Source organism: Macrobrachium nipponense, chromosome 3 (genome assembly GCF_015104395.2).
Source record: "Macrobrachium nipponense isolate FS-2020 chromosome 3, ASM1510439v2, whole genome shotgun sequence".
Classification (NCBI taxonomy): Eukaryota; Metazoa; Arthropoda; class Malacostraca; order Decapoda; family Palaemonidae; genus Macrobrachium; species Macrobrachium nipponense.
This window is the reverse complement of record NC_087202.1, coordinates 103525021-103546427: the sequence shown is the minus strand read 5'-3', so window position 1 is coordinate 103546427 and position 21407 is coordinate 103525021. Positions and strand designations below refer to the sequence as shown.

Sequence of the window (21407 nt, the reverse complement as noted above, 5' to 3'; positions counted from 1 at the left end):
AGTCAGTAAGACTTAGATCATTATCTTTTGTTACTTAATAAATGTTTATTTTATGATGCAACTCTCTCATTTTGACTACTTGTTAGAGAGAGAGAGAGAGAGAGAGAGAGAGAGAGAGAGAGAGAGAGAGAGAGAGAGAGGAAAGTCGCGAGCCGCTAGTTTGTTTGTTGTTTGCCTGACGCTCGAGTTACACGTTTACCAAATGAATAATGAGGTTGATAACCTTCATTACAGCTTGGTGGCAGGCAGTGAAAAAGCGGTATAAAAGGTTTTTTTTATGCCTGGGAATGCCAATGAAGAGATAGGTGACCAGTTAAAAAATAAAGGGGTTATGGCTTAGTGATAGTTTTCGAACGACAAAGCCTTTGTGGGATTGTGGGAAATTGTTAAATTGTTAGTTTTCAGTTACTAAGTGAGAAAAAATGAGAAATATCTATCCGTTAACTGTGCAAAAGGGAGGGGAAGGATTTTATTGGACTCAGCATTTTGCCCAGAGCGAGACGCTTCCAGGAGCGGGGGAACAGTCAGTTGGTACTAAGATGTTTGTGAAGTGTGATTCCTGAGACAATCGTGCACATGTCACTGCCGTGTCTTACGCGAATTCCGAGTTCTTTTTGTTCCCATTATGGAGTGGTGAGTGTTAAAAACTATGGTTTGTAAGGGGGGAGGTTTTTTTTAAATATTTCAGGGTTATGGGATTGGTTCAAGAGATCAAAAATTTTTTTTCTTTCCCCATAGTAGCAAAGTGACGTGTTTTCTTTATTTGCGCGTGTTTATAATAGACGTATTCGTCTTTGTTTAACACATAAGGGTGTATAAAGATGTTTTTCATGCATGTGAACTGTGCTTAGATAGCATATTTCGCTTGGAAACAAAGCGGCCACTGAATTTCACGGGCTCAGCACATTTCTGCTAACCGGCGCAGAGAGGCGCGTTGCATGGTGGGTACTGCATACCTAAGAGGGGATTGCAAGGAGATGGGTACTGGCATTCCTCGGGGATATCACTTGACTGAGGGGTGTTTCAATGCTCAGTGGGGGGAGAAACTGTTTTTTTCTCATTGTGGGTGAACTCCTCCTTTCTTTTTTTTTCTTTGTCGGGCTGTTGGAATACAAGTCTGGCCTTGACAATGAATGCTAGGACATCAGCTAATTGATTAGTTGATGGAGTGAAATGACCGTAGAGTTTCTTCTAGAAAAGAGATTTCCTTTCTCTTGGATGAAGAGAAAAAGAAATAAAAAGAGATTTTTCTTTCCCGTGAATGAGGAGAAAAGTAAATAACATGCACAGGATGTGTTGTATGTTTTCCTTGTGCCTTGGAAGACACAAAATGGGGAGACACAGATTATTATTATTTTTTTTATTGTGTTGGAGAAATTACTTTGAAAAGTGGTGTATGGTAATGCCCGATGCCGATGATTGTTGTTGCATCTGTGTTGATTGATATCATGGGTTTCAGCATTACTGGTGTATGCAATTTGAATTTCACCCTTACTTGAGATCTTTGCAAGAGATTTGTTACTATGGAGAATTATTATTATTATTAATAATTTTATACTTGAGATGTGTCACGGGAGGGTTGCTTAAGTATAATTATCATTGCGGGAGACTTGTTTTACGAGAGATTTGAGATATTTCATGGGAGATTATTTTATAATTATTACAGATAATTATTCATGGAAAATTATTACAATGAATTAATGGGAGAAGTCTTGTCTTAGTTATTTGTTGAGTTTTTGTAACTTTGGAGAATATTTCGGTCATTCGCGAGTGATGAGTTTTGCTGAATCTATGAATCTGGCTGAATCTTGGTGAGTTGTGTTGAATCTTGCTGAACTTTTGCTGTATTTTGTACTTAACTTTTGGAGAATGGACAAGCATTAACATTGGTGATGTTTTTTTTTATACTAATACTGGTGATTTTGCTGATACTGATATTTCTGATACTGATTTTTTTTTATACTAATACGTGGGTGTTGTAATGCTATCAAGGGTGGTGAAATCTTTTTTGAATTTGGGAGGAACTAACAACACATTATTATTATTTTTTTTTTTATGAGTTCAGCAGATAATTGCTTGACATCTAGTGAGTTACGAGAGATAGTTAATAATGCCGTTGATTTTTCTTTTCTCCTTTTTTGGAAGTTAACCATCGCTGACAAGTTTTTTTCATCATGGGTGAATTTGAATTTATTTTTTCTCGCCAGTTAGCGTGAATATTTTTTTTAATATCTCAGTTCGTGACTTAGAGTCATTGTTCAGGAACGTGTTTGTGTTTCAGCTATTTGATGCTGTAGAGGAATTTACGGGAGAATTCTTGCATGGTTTTGAATGCATACGTAATGGCACTACATTTTTTTCTCTGGATATTTGTGTTCCAGAAATTGTGAGTTTTCTTGCAAAATACATTTGTTGTATTTGTGACAACTTTGTGAGAGATAGGAAACTTGGTTAAGTTTTCTAGTGGCCCATGTCGTAGTGCATGTGGAGAAGTCTTGGCTAAGACACTTTGAATGTGGACTTCTGTTATAATGAGTTGTGGCACATTGGTGATTTTTTCTAGAATTTTCTAGACAGTTTTATTTGCCGAGTTTTTGCCTTTTTTTTCGCCATTATGCTAAGGAGAGAGTTTTATAGTTTTGACTATAACATTGAGTTATTCTCTGGAGAATTGAGATATATTATTTGGAGTTATAATTGGAGGTATATATTATTTTGGAGTTATAATTTGAGATATAATATATTGGAGATATATTTTTGGCCATTTTGATATTTGCCAATGGTGATGAGAGCTATATTGAGTTCCAATTATTTTGCAGCCATCTTTGTTGCAAATGGAGCACATATTGGAGATTATGGGGCAATATTTGTGAGTGTGTGAGTTAGATGCCTTGAGTGCACATTTTTTTGGAGATAGGATTTCATTTTATTTTTATATTCCTTTTTGGAGATATATTTTTGTGGAGCCTCGCTTTATTCCACATGGAGTGTTGAGGAAATAGAGGTAAATATTTTTTATTTGCCGAAATAGAGGTGATTATTCTCTATTCCTGGAGTGGTGGTTTTTTATTAACATATGGCTATCAGAGAAATAAGAGGGAATATATGGATGTGGTTTTTAACCAAATGGAGGAAATATTTTTATAACCAGAGTGGTGTTCTTATTAATATGGTGTCTCATAATTATATATGGAGATGGAATTAATCTTTGGCGGGTGACCCTTTTTTTTATTGTGGTTATGGAGTTTTGTTTTCTCGAGCAAAGAGAAGATTTCTGTGGCTCTTTCTCTTTGGTTTCGTGACTATTTAGAGGCGAGTGGCATTACTGCATTACGAGTCCTATGGAGATGTGTGCATTTTTTTATGTTCACAAGTATATTATTTTGGAGGCATATAATTGGAAAATGTCATGTTGAGAGTTAAGTCTTTGAGACAAATTTTTGAACACATTAGTCATATCCTGGATTAATTTTGTGAAATGTGTCAGTTAGACCTTTTTCTGTAGAATCATGAGTTTCCAAACTTGTGTGTCTGACTGGACATTTTTTATGCTGCTGTTCGAGCTCACGTCCGCAGGCGGGTTTTCTGCTGACAAGCGATGTGATGAGCCGTGTGCTGTTCCTTTTCCTCTGATGGTGATTGATCAGAATTTTAGCAATATCTGGAAATGTTGACAATAGCATTTCACGAAAGTCGATAAAGTTGCGATGTCGAGAAATTCCGTAACTTTACATGGGGCATTTCTTGGGAAAAACGCGGGGGGTTATGCATATTAAACATGTATTATGTATTTTGTGATTGGGGAAATCTACTTGTGGTTATCTTTATTTTTTTTAAATTCCTTTTCTTACGAGAGATGTAATTTATCGGGGAGATGTAATTTTTCGGGGTTGTCATTTACGTAAATGGGAGTTTGACATTAAGTCTCATTGTAATTAATTGGTTGAGCAGTAAAGGGGTTTTTGCTGTTAAACATTGGAGATTTTTACTGATTTTGTGAGTTGTTTGGATATCAGAGCTTGAGAGAACATTTTTTGGGTCTGGGCGTGTTACGTGATTTTTTTTTTCCTTGGGCTCATTACGATTTTTTCTTTTTTTTTACTTATGATAACATTCAAGTTTGAAATGTGAGTGCAGAAGTCCGTGGAGTTGCTGTGATTTCTGAGTTGTGTGTGTGCTGATGTGTGGATTTGGAGAATTGAGTTGGAGAACTTGATGTTTTTTTTTTCTTTGAGAGTTGTGATAATGACTTATGATTTAGTAGTCATATTAAAGGGAGTTGATTGGGAGACGTTCAGTTAGTATTTCTGACCTTTTGAGATCATTGTTTGATAGAAGTAACTGCATGTCTGGGTTAATTTTCTTAGATTGACCAATGACTTGACTGACATACTAACACACCAAAAAGTCGTTTCCCAACGCTAGCAAGACGTCCACCAGCCATGCAGAGAGTGTTGCTGTCGTGTTGTCCGTGGGTGATCAAGAGAGTTCTACAGCGTGTCTTTTGGGGATCTGCAGAAGTCGTTAGAAGTCTTCTATAATGAGGGAGGCATTCAGTCTTCCTACAGTCTGCTACAGTTCGCAGACAAACAAAGAGGGATATTCAAGAATCCCATGAGAGAAAATTCTAGTGTTATTTGGAGATAAAAGCGTAACAGACTTTATTTTATAATGCCAGAGACGTGCAGTTATTACTTATATTTTATTTTTAGCCGGCCAATGTGTTTTATATTATATAAGCTGTTTTATTTGACCATTTTGCTAGGCGGGAGCTAGCATTGGTTAGTGGCCGAGCCGTGTAAGGCCTTGGGTTTTGATTAATGATATATTGCCAATATGTTCGCTGTGACCTATGGAATGTGGAGAAGCAACGACCCGAGAAAGCTGATCAATGGGTTTCTGTGGGTGGCGTGAGATAAAACTGCATAGTTAGACAAGTCAATGTACGACAGTTAATGAACTCTTCTCAAAGTGCCTCTGGGAAAACTGGTTGCAGCCAGTAATTATGAGGCGCTAACGAAGTGTGCGTTCTTAAGTGTATGTGCGCCTCTTTCTATTAAAAATATATGATACACAAGTCTATGGGGGATTTTGATAGAGGCGTCTTTGGAAGAAAGACAAGATGCCGTGGTGCTCTCCGAAGTGGTTTTTTTAATAAGTGTGTGAAATAGTCCGGCTGCTTGGGTGAGTTTTGAACTGTTTTAGCCAAAGAGTGGCTTGTTATTTATTTGACATTTTTATAAGGATATCCAATCTTTAATCTCTGATTGTTAAACTTGTGTGTGTACTTATGGGGTGTTTCTATGTCTTTGAAACAAATGGTTCTAGCGGAACCATGGGGGGACCGAGGGAGTCCCGATGGATAATAGACTTTTGGTGTGACTAAATACAGTTAGTCAGTAAGACTTGGATCATTATCTTTTGTTACTTAATAAATGTTTATTTTATGATGCAACTCTCTCATTTTGACTACGTGTTAGAGAGAGAGAGACGCTCGAGTTACACGTTTACCAAATTAATAATGAGGTTCATAACCTTAATTACATATTATATATATTAATTATTACATATATATATATATATATATATATATATATATATATATATATATATATACATATTATATATAATATATATATATATATATAATATATAAAAAAAGAGAGAGAGAGAGAGAGAGAGAGAGAGAGGATTTGGGAGAGAGCGAGAGAGGTGGTGTTTTTTTTTACGTAAAGTGTTACGTAAAGTGGGACAACAAACGAAAAACGCACATTAAGAACCAAAAAACATGTAAATAAATGACCATCATTTGTGTGCAAGTGAGTCCATCACTTCTTCACTTCTCTCAAGTTTCCCGAAGAGAGTAAGGTCTCCATAACAAGAGAAAGTTAATAACTTTGGAGGAAGAATTCTCCTTAAAACGAGGAGAGCCCGGTCCTCTTAAAGCATTTCTGCTCCATTTTGTTAACCGGAACAACCCAGACCTGTTTCGCCGAAGATGAGGAGGACATACCAGCTGTCTTCATAAATGATACAAGTTTTCCAAGAATGGCAATACTTTTGTCCTTTTACTTGCATATTCTTGCGACTGCTTGAATTTCTCTTTCCTCGCGTTTGTTCGTTCGTTCGTTCCTGTGTGTGTGTGTGTCTGAGAGAGAGAGAGAGAGAGAGAGAGAGAGAGAGAGGAGAGGTAGGTCTGATTCAATATTTCCAATTTACATTAGTTGTTCATTTCTAAACTCAGACCAACCGTGCGACCAGTCTTAAAATAAAAATCAAGCATTAAACACACACACACACATATTATATGTTACACACACACACAATATACCTACGTGTATATATATATATTATAGATATATATATATATATCATAACATATATATATAATATATTTTTTTACATCACCGTGATTCATACACATGCACTAAGTTACAAAATGTCCTTTATATCGAATTCGCTCTACCTCGGAATTGATATATTTTCACATATGTTAACCGAAGAAGAATATTTTAGTTGATAATAATTTCGTCGTCTCGTGGATTCGAACCCGCGGACAGAGAAGAAATCAGGACTTCAATAATGTTACCAACTCAGCCATCAAGTCGATAACATCACAGAAGTCCTGATTTGTCCTCTCTCCACGGGTTCGAATCCACGAGAGGACGAAATTATTTTTAAATTAAAAAATTCCCCTTCCGTTAACATATATGAAAATATATTAACTCCGAGGTAGAGCGAATTGGATATTAAAGGACATTAAATTGCAGCTCAATATATATATATATATATATATATATATATATATATATATATATATATATATATATATATATATCATTCTAGAAACCGTGGATGTATTAGATACAATTTATTTTAAAAGATCGTATTTGAGAGTTGAAATGAATTAACATGTGAAAGCGGCATCACTTACATATGTGAATTCAAAGGCCATCAAAGAGGACGGTCTCATAGTGGATCAAAGCCGCACTCTGTTCGTTTCTGAACTATTTGTCTCGGCTTTACCAAAAGCAACGAGGCTGTGAAAGACACCAAAAATAATTGCACTTTCTATGACGCAACAATTCTACAGAAATAAGAATATTTTATCTTAACACCCATTACTTTGAAAGGGAGCAGTTTTTTTTATACGGTGTTTTTACATTGCATGGAACCAGTGGTTATTCAGCAACGGGACCAACGGCTTTGCTGACCACGTCCAGAGTGACTTCTATCACCAGAATTACACATCTCTCACACCTCAATGGAATGCCCGAGAATCGAACACGCGGCCACCTAGGTTGCACGCCAACACCATGCCGACCACGCCACTCCAGTTGTCCACAGTTTACCAATATTAACACCGTAATTGTATACATAGAAGGCGGCTGCAACAATATGCCGGTTTTAGCCGTTTCAAATGGAATAATTCTGTGGAATAAAACAATAACATATCTATAAACAAGCACACACACACAGACAGAGAGAGAGAGAGAGAGAGAGAGAGAGAGAGAGAGAGAAATAAATCATAATGGGAAGATATCGAGTTTTAAGCCAACGATCGTGATGGATCACAGAAGATTTTCAGAGGGACCCAAAGATGTCGAGACGTTTCGCTGAGAGACGCGGAAAAGGGAAAAATAAATCGAGAAACCAAAATCAAAACATGATTTACCAAAAGACCCACAACTCCAACTGAAGCTCAGCATTTATTTAGAAAGTCCCTTTACTGTAATGCTTCAATAAAAAGTGTATTATATAAGTAGGAGACCTGCTTGTTGAAATTTCAAAGATTATAAGCAGACTGAAACTGAAGAATGTACAATGACCAAAAATATTAATTGTACATTAATATTTCAAATACTGTATCATGATCATTATGCTAATTGATTCCTCTAAAAATACCTTTACCGGTCATAAATTTATTGACAGGCCTTTGGAAACTAGAGAAATCAAGTAGATATGACAACGAATACAACAGAAATTGAAGCTAAAACCTCAGTTTCCCAAATGCTAGAGGAGGTTCTTACACCAGCAATAAGTGGTTTTCGAAACCTAATTACGACGAGATTCCACGAACGCTGCCCGTGACGCAACGGACGAGGTCAAGTGACTGACGATGCACCTCTCATTAGGAACCTCTGGACCCTGAGAGCTTCTTTGGGCTAAGAAATGAATCCCGGCCGCTAAAAGCTGAAGCACTGCCCATTCAGCTGGCTATTCAGGTCTTCCAAACAATGCATCAAGTCAGGTTAGGACTTGAAGCCCATCAGACCGCTGAGAGAGAAGAAAAATTAAGGTTCTCAAGCCGTCGCCTGAAGCCATTCCAATGGCTGCTTTAAGCAGTGCTTTCACCTTCGCATATTATTATTATTATTATTATTATTATTATTATTATTATTTCTTCTCACAAACCGTAGTCTCTGAAATTTTCGAAGAGGGTTCACAAACCAAATGCATGAACACTTTGGTGTTAAGTTACAAAAGCGAGTGAATGATCAGTACTAGTCCTGCCGATTTAATGAACCTTAACCATATTTCAGGGCAAAAATTCTAATTTACATGTAACAAGGACTTACAAGGATAAAGATGTCTCAAAGACTTCTTAGTCCATCCGAGGAGACATCGTGTGCTCACCTATCTCTTGGAACAGGTTTTACTGTTCATTCACAGTGTCCTAATGATTTTGTCTAGCTTTCTTTTAAACTCTTCCACACACTTGCTGTTTACAACTTCGGGTGGCTGTTTATTCCATGTGTCACATGTCTTGCATGTAAAGAAGTTCCCACAATGGGATGTGTTGTATCTCTTCAGTTCTAGTTTCCATCCATTATTTCTTGTCTGGTTTTCGTTTAACGCGAATAAGGTTACTGTCTACTTTTGTTTTGCCTTTCAGTATTTTGAATGTTTCTATTAGTCGTCCTTGCAATCGTTGTATTTCTAAGCCATAAATGTTGAAGCTTTCTAGTCGTCTTTGGTAACCTGCTTGCCTGATGGATGGAATTAAGACATGTCAGTGTAGGAGTAATGTTTTAATATAATCACGCAGGTTTAGAGAGAGAGAATGTCAGTGTAGGGGGTAATGTTTTAATATAATTACGCAGGTTTAGAGAGAGAGAGAGAGAGAGAGAGAGAGAGAGAGAGAGAGAGAGAGAGAGAGAGTCAACAACAATCAAATCAAAGTTTCCATTTTCCTGCAGGTATAATGGTTGACTTTGTAGTGTAGTTTGTGGCCGTCGCCGAGGAAGACAAGAAAAGTTGGAGATTCAGGGTAAGTTGTTTTCAGAGTCATTTTCTAAAGCCTTCGCTTGATTTCATCTCTTAAAATAAAAAAGAAACGTTTTGCGGGAAATCGTAAATCGTTACTAAAAAGAAGTCTGGCACAATGTATGTACAGATATGAAAGTAACATATAAAACTGTATAATGATCATATTTCTCACTCACACGAGCATGCATAACATAAACCTGAAGAATTTTACGTATCTCCTGTTTTTAATCCAATATTAGTGTCCATATCACGGCAGCAAGCAACACATATTTGGTTTTCTTAGCCCGACCCCATGATATCGGTTTTACCCATAAAAACAGCAATAGCACTTTTACCAGGGAAAAGGGTCGTCCCTTTTTGCAAGGTTCAACTCATCTAATTAAAGCTGAGGTATTCAGCAACAGTACCAGCAGCGACTTTTATACTGTAATCGGAATTCCGATACAAATGATTCAACGGTGTATTTCCCGCCAAGACAACAACCCTTTGTTCTCGGTCCCCAAATTCTTTTATTTTATACTTGAAACAGCACAAAAAGATTATCCGTTTCAATGAAGAAGAAAAATACATTATGCACCAGTCAGTTCCACGTTTCGCATTTTATAAATAATTTTGAATACATTTTTTCTAAATCTTAGTAAAGGAAAACCTTACTAGGCCTTTCGTAGACGTCATATGACTAAAAAGGGGAACTTGACGATGGCAAAAGAATGTTCATAATAAAAACCTTTATTCGTATCTCATACATAATCATTATTCTCAAGAGTCCTTTTTGCAGTCCTGCACAACAGTGTTTAGAACTACCGTCATTTTTAACAGCCTTCCTATCCCAACTGGTGAGTAGAGTTGTCTTCCAGGTTCTTTCCTGACCAGGACAGAGGTGGGGGCAGCCCGAGTGGCACTGTCCATCCTCTGGGGTTGTGAGTACTGGGGTGTAGTCACCCCCATCCTACCTACCATGGTTTAATGCACACAGGTGACTTTAACGGGGTACTTCTTTCCACTGGAGAAACAGTCTGTATTTGCTCAATTGTACGTTTGTAATGGGCAGCTGCTCTTAACGTGTTTCTAAACTTTTCTTCTGTAAAGAGGCATAATCACAATTTTCTCTTTCCTTGGACTCGTGCCATTTTATTATCGCCTTTCTTTAATTATTTCAAATAAGCTGCAATACAATAATTCCTTTATGCTCTCCTTCTGTAACATGGCATAATGATAATTTTCTCTTTCCTTTGACTTGTAAAATTTTATTATCCTTTTTTAATTATACTTACAACACTCTGCACTACAACCATTCCATTCATCAGTTAATGGAGAAACATAAATGCATGCGAAATGTTATATATTCTACAAGTTGAAAGCAATTTAACAAAATTCATCCACTGATGAGTTGTAACTATCCGAGTAAGAATGGTATGAAAACCACACTGGATTAAAACAGGGTTAATTACAATGAATCTACACATGGATCGAAATGTTGTTAAGATGAAATAAATAGTACAAGAAAAAGCAACAGCAAACTATGATGTAAATTTTGATGTTCGCTTCGACGCCAGTGTAACAAAGATAACAAACGGCAAGAACAATTCTTCTGTGCAAAACACAATACACATCCATTTAGTGTTTTGGCGTGTAACAGAGCGCCAGCAATGCAACCTCTCTCTCTCTCTCTCTCTCTCTCTCTCTCGCTCTTCTCTTCTCTCTCTCTCTCTCTCTCTCTCTCTCTCTCTCTCTCTCTGACGTGTTCGTGCTTATGGATGTCTCTCTTTAATCGGAGTTAGTTTTCATATCAGGTATACATTTTGTGTCATTTCAAACTATGATATATCGCAGTCAATATAAAAAAAAAGAATCTGAACAAAAATATAAGATTAAAATGACGAGTTAAATTTGCAGAAAACAAAAACTTCTGCAAGTTGTCGTAAAATATATTTTCCAGAAATCGAGCATTAGCAATGTACAATTAATTTTTGGAACCATATAGACCAGTAATAAACTGCCTCTGACATCTGTGTATGATAACCATTGCATGGAAAAGCCTACTAACGTCATGATCTACATTATGGATGCACCTCACGCATGATAAACGCTAGTTTAAGTAATTACTCCGGTAACTGTTTGTATTTATACAGGAAGGGGACAAAACAATATCATTGTTACCACTGCCTAATTTTCTCACCTAAATTTATGAACACCAAGGAAGCACACAGCTTGAAAAAGTAACAAACAATGTAGTAGTATATACTAGATAATGTTTAGTAAGATGCAACTTGAAAGTTTTACTTTTGTCATTTAAACGACCAAGGTAGTACAATAATAATAATAATAATAATAATAATAATAATAATAATAATAATAATAATAATAATAATAATAATAATAATAATAATAATAAATAATAATAATAATAATAATAATAATAATAATAATAATAATAATAATAATAATAATAATAATACCACACACATGGCTAATAGAATGCCTGAAAATATATGGGGCAGAGGAAAAACACCCATCAGCTTCTCAAAATACAATGCGCAACTGGAATACAATACTTACAAGCTCTGGAATAAGACTAGCAGAGGTTAATATCAGGAGAGGGATCTTCCAGGGCGACTCACTGTCCCCACTACTCTTCGTAGTAGCCATGATTCCCATGACAAAAGTACTACAGGAGATGCATACCGGGTACCAACTCAAAAAAAGAGGCAACAGAATCAACCATCTGATGTTCATGGACGACATCAAGCTGTAAGGTAAGAGCATCAAGGAAATAGATACCCTAAACCAGACTGTAAGGATTTTATCTGGGGACATCAGGATGGAGTTTGGAATAGAAAAATGCGCCTTAGTCAACATACAAAAAGGCAAAGTAACGAGAACTGAAGGGATAAAGCTACCAGATGGGAGCAACATCAAACACATAGATGAGACAGGATACAAATACCTGGGAATAATGGAAGGAGGGGATATAAAACACCAAGAGATGAAGGACACGATCAGCAAAGAATATATGCAGAGACTCAAGGTGATACTCAAGTCAAAACTCAACGCCGGAAATATGATAAAAGCCATAAACACGTGGGCAGTGTCAGTAATCAGATACAGCGCAGGAATAGTGGAATGGACGAAGGCAGAACTCCGCAGCATAGATCAGAAAACCCAGGAAATCATATGACAATACACAAAGCACTACACCAAGAGCAAATACGGACAGACTATACATAACACGAAAGGAAGGAGGGAGAGGACTACTAAGTTTTAGAGGACTGCGTCAACATCGATCGAAAACAGAGCACTGGGGCAATATCTGAAAACCAGTGAAGACGAGTGGCTAAAGAGTGCATGGGAAGAAGGACTAATAAAAGTAGACGAAGACCCAGAAATATACAGAAACAGGAGAATGAAAGACAGAACAGAGGACTGGCACAACAAACCAATGCACGGACAATACATGAGACAGACTAAAGAACTAGTCAGCGATGACATATGGCAATGGCTACAGAGGGGAGAGCTAAAGAAGGAAACTGAAGGAATAATAACAGCGGCACAAGATCAGGCCCTAAGAACCAGATGTGTTCAAAGAACGACAGACGGAAATAACATCTCTCCCATGTGTAGGAAGTGCAATACGAAAAATGAAACCATAAACCACATAGCAAGCGAATGCCCGGCACTTGCACAGAACCAGTACAAAAAAAGAGGCATGATTCAGTGGCAAAAGCCCTCCACTGGAGCCTGTGCAAGAAACATCAGCTACCTTACAGTAATAAGCGGTACGAGCACCAACCTGAGGGAGTGATAGAAAACGATCAGGCAAAGATCCTCTAGGACTATGGTATCAGAACGGATAGGGTGATACATGCAAATAGACCAGACGTGACGTTGATTGACAAAGTCAAGAAGAAAGTATCACTCATTGATGTCGCAATACCATGGGACATCAGAGTTGAAGAGAAAGAGAGGGAAAAAATGGATAAGTATCAAGATCTGAAAATAGAAATAAGAAGGACATGGGATATGCCAGTGGAAATCGTACTCATAATCATGGGAGCACTAGGCACGATCCTAAGATCCCTGAAAAGGAATCTAGAAAAACTAGAGGCTGAAGTAGCTCCAGGACTCATGCAGAAGTGTGTGATCCTAGAAACGGCGCACATAGTAAGAAAAGTGATGGACTCCTAAGGAGGCAGGATGCAACCCGGAACCCCACACTATAAATACCACCCAGTCAAATTGGAGGACTGTGATAGAGCAACAACAAAAAAAAAAAAAAAAAAAAAAAAAAAAAAAAAAATATTATATATATATATATATATAGATATATATATATATATATATATATAATATATATATATATATATATATTATTAAGTATTAATTCGCTCACTCCCCTGGTTTTTTTATAGGAGACCATAGAAAAATGAAAACCGCAGGTATTAGTATTTCATCTAAAGCGCAAAGCAGAGAAGATCTCGTATTCCTTCTAGTATACGCCAGATACCACCACCACCACCACCATCCCTGTCTCTTCTTTCTGGTAAGGATAGAATCCCTTATGCTGATGTAACCACCCTTTCAAAGCCAATATATATCTCTTAAATTCATCATAGTTTATTCACTGAATTTATCGTAACATGTCTGCAAGACGGAAACGTTCAAATGATCAATTAGTATAGAATGGAATAGAATACAGAATCTAGGACAAAGACCAAGGCACTTGGACTGTGAGGTTTTTGAGCGCTTGAAACGGACGCTGGCTGTAAAAGGTCTGAAAGGTGTCACAGGAGGAAAACCTCAAAGCAGTTGCACCATGAATTAGTTGTTTGGAGAGGGTTTGTAAGTACGATGAAAGAAAGGGAATACGAACGGAGGTACTGCTGAAGAGCCGAAAGAGACGTTGCAAAGAACCTTAGGGAATGCCTCCATTGCACCGCATGAATTGCACTGACACTACTAACCCGTACATTGCAATGCATGTGGTGCATTGACACCACTACCGCCCTAAGGGAATTAATTAGTATTGGAATCAGTGGCATTGTCATAAACATTTCATATTTCTCCCTCTCTCTCTCTCTCTCTGGGACTCCGAACACGGGGGATGATGCGGGAATGACTTGAACGGTCGATCCAAAACGCCCCTTAAAGCGACGAGATGTCTCTCTCTCCTTCTGACCCCAAATTCCTCTTAGAGCGAAAAGATGTCGGCCAGTAAACGCTCAAACGCTCTGGATCAAACTCTCCTAAAACTCGATCACAACCAACAAACTGCGTTAGGGGAAATCATCGGTATTTTTTCTTAGCACAACTATCGTCGCTTTTCAGTACTGTCAGGCAGCTTAAACAGCTTATACACTATATTGAAATAATCGATGCATAAATGTTTCTATTTATGTACGAAGGATTTATTTACACTTCGGTAGATTTTAAATATGAGAATTTACTGATAAACATAAAAAATAAGCACTTGAAAACTGCAGTAATTTCACAGATAAAAGTTAAAGCTTTAAGTGAAACTTCTAGCTGAATATAAGCTAATGGTAGTGTGTGTAGCTATATTATATATATTAAATATATATATATATATATATATATATATATATATATATATATATATATATATATATATAATAAGTGTGTGTGTGTTTTAAGTTACGCTATACGCGCTTCCTGTCGGTTAATTTCAACTAGCAGTCAGACTTGATGGCTAGGTGGTCTGAGATCGTTGTCCATAGGTTTCCAAACCAGGCAGAGGTTCGAATCCCACTGTTGACGAAGCACTTATCAATTACAATTACATTATCCTTGTGTTAGCTACTTTTAATGGTATAGCGATTGAATATTACCCAATATTTGTAACTTAATTTGAGGATATGTAAAACGTCACGGGGTAGGTGACAAAAATCAAAGTTTATTTATTTATTTATATATATATATATATATATATATATATATATATATTATATATATATATATATATATATATATATAGATAAGATAGAATAGATAGATAGATAGATAGATAGATAGATATAATTTCTAAAATGAAAATTCCTTCAATAAGGTTTAAAAGGAACGGCAAGAAGATAAATACTAGCGCTAATGTGTTACTAGTCTTCACATTCATTTCAGTGAGGTATACAACAATGCTTAACCGAGACTATATGTAGCATATCATATGCGTCTTGACTTGACTGGAGTCGTGTTTAAGACCGCTTAACATCATGCTCGCCTAAATCTGAACCATTCATCTACAAGTGAATGTGATTAACTCTCAAAAGGGCCCATGATTTTTCGTTAATAATAACAAAAAAAAGATAGCTGCTTTTCACGACAATAACTAAAAGTCTTCTTTCTGGAGTTCACAATAGTTCTTGTATAAGAAAAACTTGGGCAACCTTCATTCAATGACAAAAATATTTCAAACTACTTTATAACCACACGACGTCATTTCAATAAATAATAAATAAATAAATAAAATTAAAGCCACGAAATTAAACCGAAATAATCAGATGAGGTATTTGGGATACGACAGTGAAAAAGGAGACTTCGTTTTGCCTTCCGTGATGCTGCTGTCAAGAGCAAACTTACGGAAGCATACGTAGATTCAAAGTACAATGATCTATGTGCACCACAATCTCAGACAGGAAATCCCACAGCCTGTTGGTTCCTCGTGAGAAAACCCTCAGGGGATGGATGGCAAATACAACTGAATAACTGAATCTTACTCATGTGTGAGGTATTTCGTTATGTGATCGGTGTTGTGGAGAGAGAGAGAGAGAGAGAGAGAGAGAGAGAGAGAGAGAGAGAGAGAGAGAGAGAGAGAGAGAGACTCTCAGCCACAAGTGGGACACCAGAATCAATAGCCAGCCGCACTGACCCACTCACTCACAAGGAATGGGGATATAGTAGTGCCCCTCCCTATCCCTATCCCACTATTCCCCTGACACAAGACTAAACTGGAAGACACACAAGCAAGATGTCGGCATAAATGTGTGGAATTATTGCCAATGGCATCAATGACCGTCATCGCATTGACATAAGTCAAATAATACAGGCTTAAATCATATTAGAAAGAAAATTCTAATTTCTGCCAGAAAATTTGCTTTATATTCCTCTCCGCATTTTTTGTTGATGGTTTTTAGTTGTCTTAAGTTCTTAAGCATCAAAACGATACTCATACAAGAAAAGTAGTAACATCATTCAAGAACGTTGTTTACCTATAGAGCATGACTTTTTAAATTTTTTATTTAAATTCTGACTATACACAGGTTTAATTTTAAGTTTATCAATGTCACTTAGATTTTGACTTTCACTCCGAAGCACAGATCCACATCACAATTATAATTTCTGAGGACAAGAAAAAAAAAACGAACTAAATGAGAATTCAGACGATGAGCATCCTCACGGAGCTTTGCATTGAAGTTTAATTTAAACGATAAAAAAATAAAACTCTTCAGTCATAGGTACTTGAGTATCTCCATGACATGATTTACACTAAAAGAGCGATGTCCTGCATTCAATCCGATTCTGGTTTCTTCTCTTTCTTGTTGAAACAAATGCAGAGAAATTTGGTTCCATAAATAACTCTCCCCCTTTTTCCGAACAGACATCCACTTCAAAAAGTACATATAAATAAACTGACTAGACAAAACTTTCAAAACTTTCTACCAGTAAAGGGACTTTTATTTTAATTTATAAACTTCACCTGAAAAGAATAGTATACGAGAAATTGAGACAAAATGGCCTGTACCCAATTCATCAACAATATTTCACCATATGCAAAATGCTATATTAATCACAGAAAACCCAATCAAAGAAAACAAATGTAAAAAAAACTCAATGACATAAAGCTACATTACTTTCATAAATATAGAACCGTAGTAAAACAAAGTGCAAAAAATATATCAACGGTTTAGTGCCAAAAGAGAGTAAAAACTAATATTTATATTTTCCCTAAAAATTCAGAGCGAGAGATATTCCTTTAGTATGATAAACATTAGACTAATATCAAGTTTACTATAGATATGTACATATATGTGTATGTGTATGTGTATATATAATATATATATATATATATATATATATATATTAGTACATATATATATATATATAGGTATAATATATATAAATATATATTTTATATATATATATGTATAAATATATATATATATATATATATATATATATATATATATATATATATATATATATATATATATATATATAGGTGTCGATTGACAACTTGGTGGACTACCAAATATAGCAGAGCACTTCCCGACTTAGCCACAGCGCCCACCTGGCTCACTGCATGTTCCACGCAAAGAATCTATCTCTTTGGGATGGGTTCGATTTCATATTGATGTCGGTATTTCTGCATTCGACCTAAATAATATTTTGGCTATATAGAAATGATATCTCCAATTTTCTTAATTATGTTTTAAGCGGATGATTTTGAATATTACACCACATTACTTTACAATTCAGTTTATGATTTTCTCACCATACGAAAAACAAAGAGGTTCCGGCTACCATGTTCAAAGGCGATGCAACCAATCGGCCACAATAACAGGCCATGCGCACAAAGGTCGTATTTCGTTTAATATTTCTGTTTAAAGACGCGTTTGCCCACCTTTCAGGAATACATACGTACACACGAGCGAGTACGTGCGCGCTCACACACATTATATATACATACATATACGTAAATATATATATATATATGTGTGTGTGTGTGTGTGTGTGTGTGTGTGTGTGTGTGTGTGTAAATATGAGCTCTCATCTCATCCAGTGGGACGGAAGAAACCTCGAGCAGATCGACGATGATCGGGATGAAGTGTATTGCTTCTCGAAATAGCTCTGGGTCTCATTCCTCGACCTCAAACAACAGTACCTTTAACTTTGTCAATACTTCAAAAACTCCGCCCCACCGGCGCTTTTTCTTTCCTTTCTTCCCCCCAGTCGCTGTTCTAATTGCATTTTCTCTTTATCTCCGAGATCGAGCTGCACAGCAGACAGCCACAACTGGTAATTTATGATGGCATTCACGAGACAAAAATAGGTAGGCAGAGTTCATGCATTGGGGCGCAGAACTCTCTCCAGCGTCAAGATGACAATCCGGGCATGTAACGAAAAATATAACTGAGGCCATCACTTGATTTACGAAATGAAAAGGAAAGCTAGTACACATTAATATAATCTTTATATTATGACCGTCAAAATATAACATTTCGAAACGATAAAATGCGCCTGAAAAACCACGCATCTACCAACTGTCCCTGTGCAAATTTAGAAATAAGATAAAATATTTTATATATTGAAAGGCACCACCTACAGACAGCAATTTTTTTTTAATGAATGTACATCTTGAAAACTGTTTTTTATTTTAACTTCTTGCAACTGGCCGTGTTCCTTGCTCGAGAGAGCGAAACTTTTTACAAAGCTGAATTAGAATTAATACGGTAAAATGCAGAAACGTGCAGGAAATTTTTCTAGATGAAGACTGTTCATATATTCTTTTCCTCTCTATAAAAAACTTGGATACACTTAAAGCTGCTAATATAATAATATATATATATATATATATATATATATATATATATATATATATATATATATATATTATATATATATATATATATATATATCGATACAAAAATTCCAGTAAGTCAAACTCCCACAAAACCATGATACAAAAGCTTCATCCTCTCACGCAATCACTTTTGCAAGAATAAAAAATCAAATGAAGTTGAAATAATCTGTCAACACAAACAGAAAAATCGGTTTTAATTTTCCTGTAAAACAGGAAGCTGTCTGCTCATTTATTCTTAGTCTCTTTTGTTTGGTCATTCTGTACCCACATTAAAAAATACTGCCAATGTACGAAAACAGTTTGCTTTTCTTTTGAAAAATCCAGCACACGATCCTGACACATCCCAGAACAGTCATGCCTTCCAGGTAGGAAATAATGATTCCTAAATATTCCTGAAAAGGAATCACTCTGTTTAGATGGCCGTAAACCAACCTCAGCTACGCTATTGTATACACTAACACGAAAACTCACTGACGAATTTTCCAAGCATTATTTGTAAAGCTTCAATAACGAGGATTTTTAAAGCTACAATTGATGGACATCTGAACCATACTGTTAGTTAAAGCAGATAGTAATGCGAAATTCCCATGTCCTGTAATAAGAAAGAGTGCAAGATGTTTATGGGGATAACATAATTATTTAGCAAATTTTTCCCCATTTTTTCATATGTCCTACATCTAGTGACAAATCAAAAGATTAATTACTTAAAAGCTATTTTAAACAGTTGTCTGGTTTTCGCTCCCTCAAATCTTCTTAAAAAAGAGGATCTACTATGAGTGGAAGTTGGTGCTAAAACTTAGGAATGATTGTTGTTCATTTTAAGAGAACTGTCAAGGCGGGACGCATCTCGTTTGTCATTTTTCTGGGCAATCAAAACAGCACTAAATGAAATTTTCCCACAGCGAGAAAATTTGTTTGAAGTGTCATCAGCTCTTAGAGTATTCGGTATCACTACATATCAACACATTTCCCAAGTTTGTAGTCATCCTAACAAACCCCCCCCCCTTTTTTTTTATTGAACAATAAAGCAAAAAATAAAAATTATAATTGTACTAAATGGACCCCACTCAAGAACTGCTCAATTGTCATTATTGCATGCATGGAACTACTTAAAAAAAATAATTTATACAATCCCTTTTCATAGAGGGAGGTGTAACATAGAAATCCTTGATAATTCCGAGTGAGTGGGTTCAAGAATTGCCCGACGCCATTCGTACCGAGCGACGACGCCTCGACGGCGGGAGATTTCCTGCAAAATAGTCTTCCGTCGACCCTCGGTCCACTCTCGACTCACTGAACTTCTTCAGGATGGCCCCAATTTTCTTGGGAAGATCTCCTTCCCCCAAAAATCTAACGGATCTTTTAGGAATGAAATTTAGAATGATAAATTAAAATGCAGAGAATGCAGTGAATTTAGGACCTATGAGGTCATTCAGCAATGACACGAAAACTGACTTTAAAAAGGTTTGAAAAGTGTAACAGGAGGAAAACTTCAAAGCAGTTGCACGATGAATCGATTGTTAGAAGAAAGTGAAAAGTAAGATGGAAGAAACAGAATATCAAGAGAGATACAATAAAAGGAATTAAAGGGGTTCCAGTAGGGACAAAGAACTTTAAGTAATGCCTACAGTGTATTGCATGAGGTACACTGATAGCACTACCCCCTACGGGACAAATAAAAGAGTAAAAAGAATATAGAGAATGGAGGTTTGATCTAAGGTCAAACTTCCGTTTTCGTGTGAAATTACTTCTGCCCTCATGGTATCATAGTAGTTTCTATAAAATCCAAATAAACAGAGAGAGAGAGAGAGAGAGAGAGAGAGAGAGAGAGAGAGAGAGAGAGAGAGAGAGAGAGAGAGAGAGAGAGAGAGAGAGTTATAACTTACTATGATTGTTGTGATTGATTTTCAGACTAGGAACTTGTTATATAAATGAGTATTACGTAAAAATTGTAACCTGTCACACCTCTATAAGGTTGTGAAAAGAAAGTTATCATTCTTTTTTTTTTTTTGGAAAAAACGTTTTTCGTATTTTTTCGTTTTTTCCTTGCATCCAATTTCTCCATTTTTGAAAACCTCGCGTATAGTTACTAAAGACTTTTGATATTATTGATGTTTGTTTGCATAGTGTTTTTACGTTGTATGAAACCAGTGGTTATTCAGCAACGGGACCAACGGCTTTACGTGACATCCGAACCACGTCGAGAGTGAACTTCTATCAACAGAAATACACATCTGACTCCTCAATGGAATACCAGAGAATCGAACTCGCGGCCACCAAGGTGGCAGGCAAAGACCATACCAACCACGCCAATGAGGCGCTTTGATGTTATTGAAGATCACACCTTCCTTCTAGATTAGAGGAATTAGAGGAATCAAGTTTCAGGTGAACGCATTTGATGCTGAACACGGTGTTGTACCTTACATACTTTTAAGGAACGGTTGCCAATCATACATTTTCATACCTCTGAATCTGATACATGTATGATACAAGTTTCAGTTGACCATTTTGATACTGAACACGTATATATGTCATGTATCATACT

At 36.4% G+C, this 21407-nt stretch overlaps 1 protein-coding gene across 1 annotated transcript in view; it reads right to left on the bottom strand.

The window, feature by feature from the left end:
- LOC135221927 (GTPase-activating protein CdGAPr-like) overlaps positions 1-21407 on the bottom strand; it is a 746105-nt gene that overhangs the window by 400561 nt on the left and 324137 nt on the right.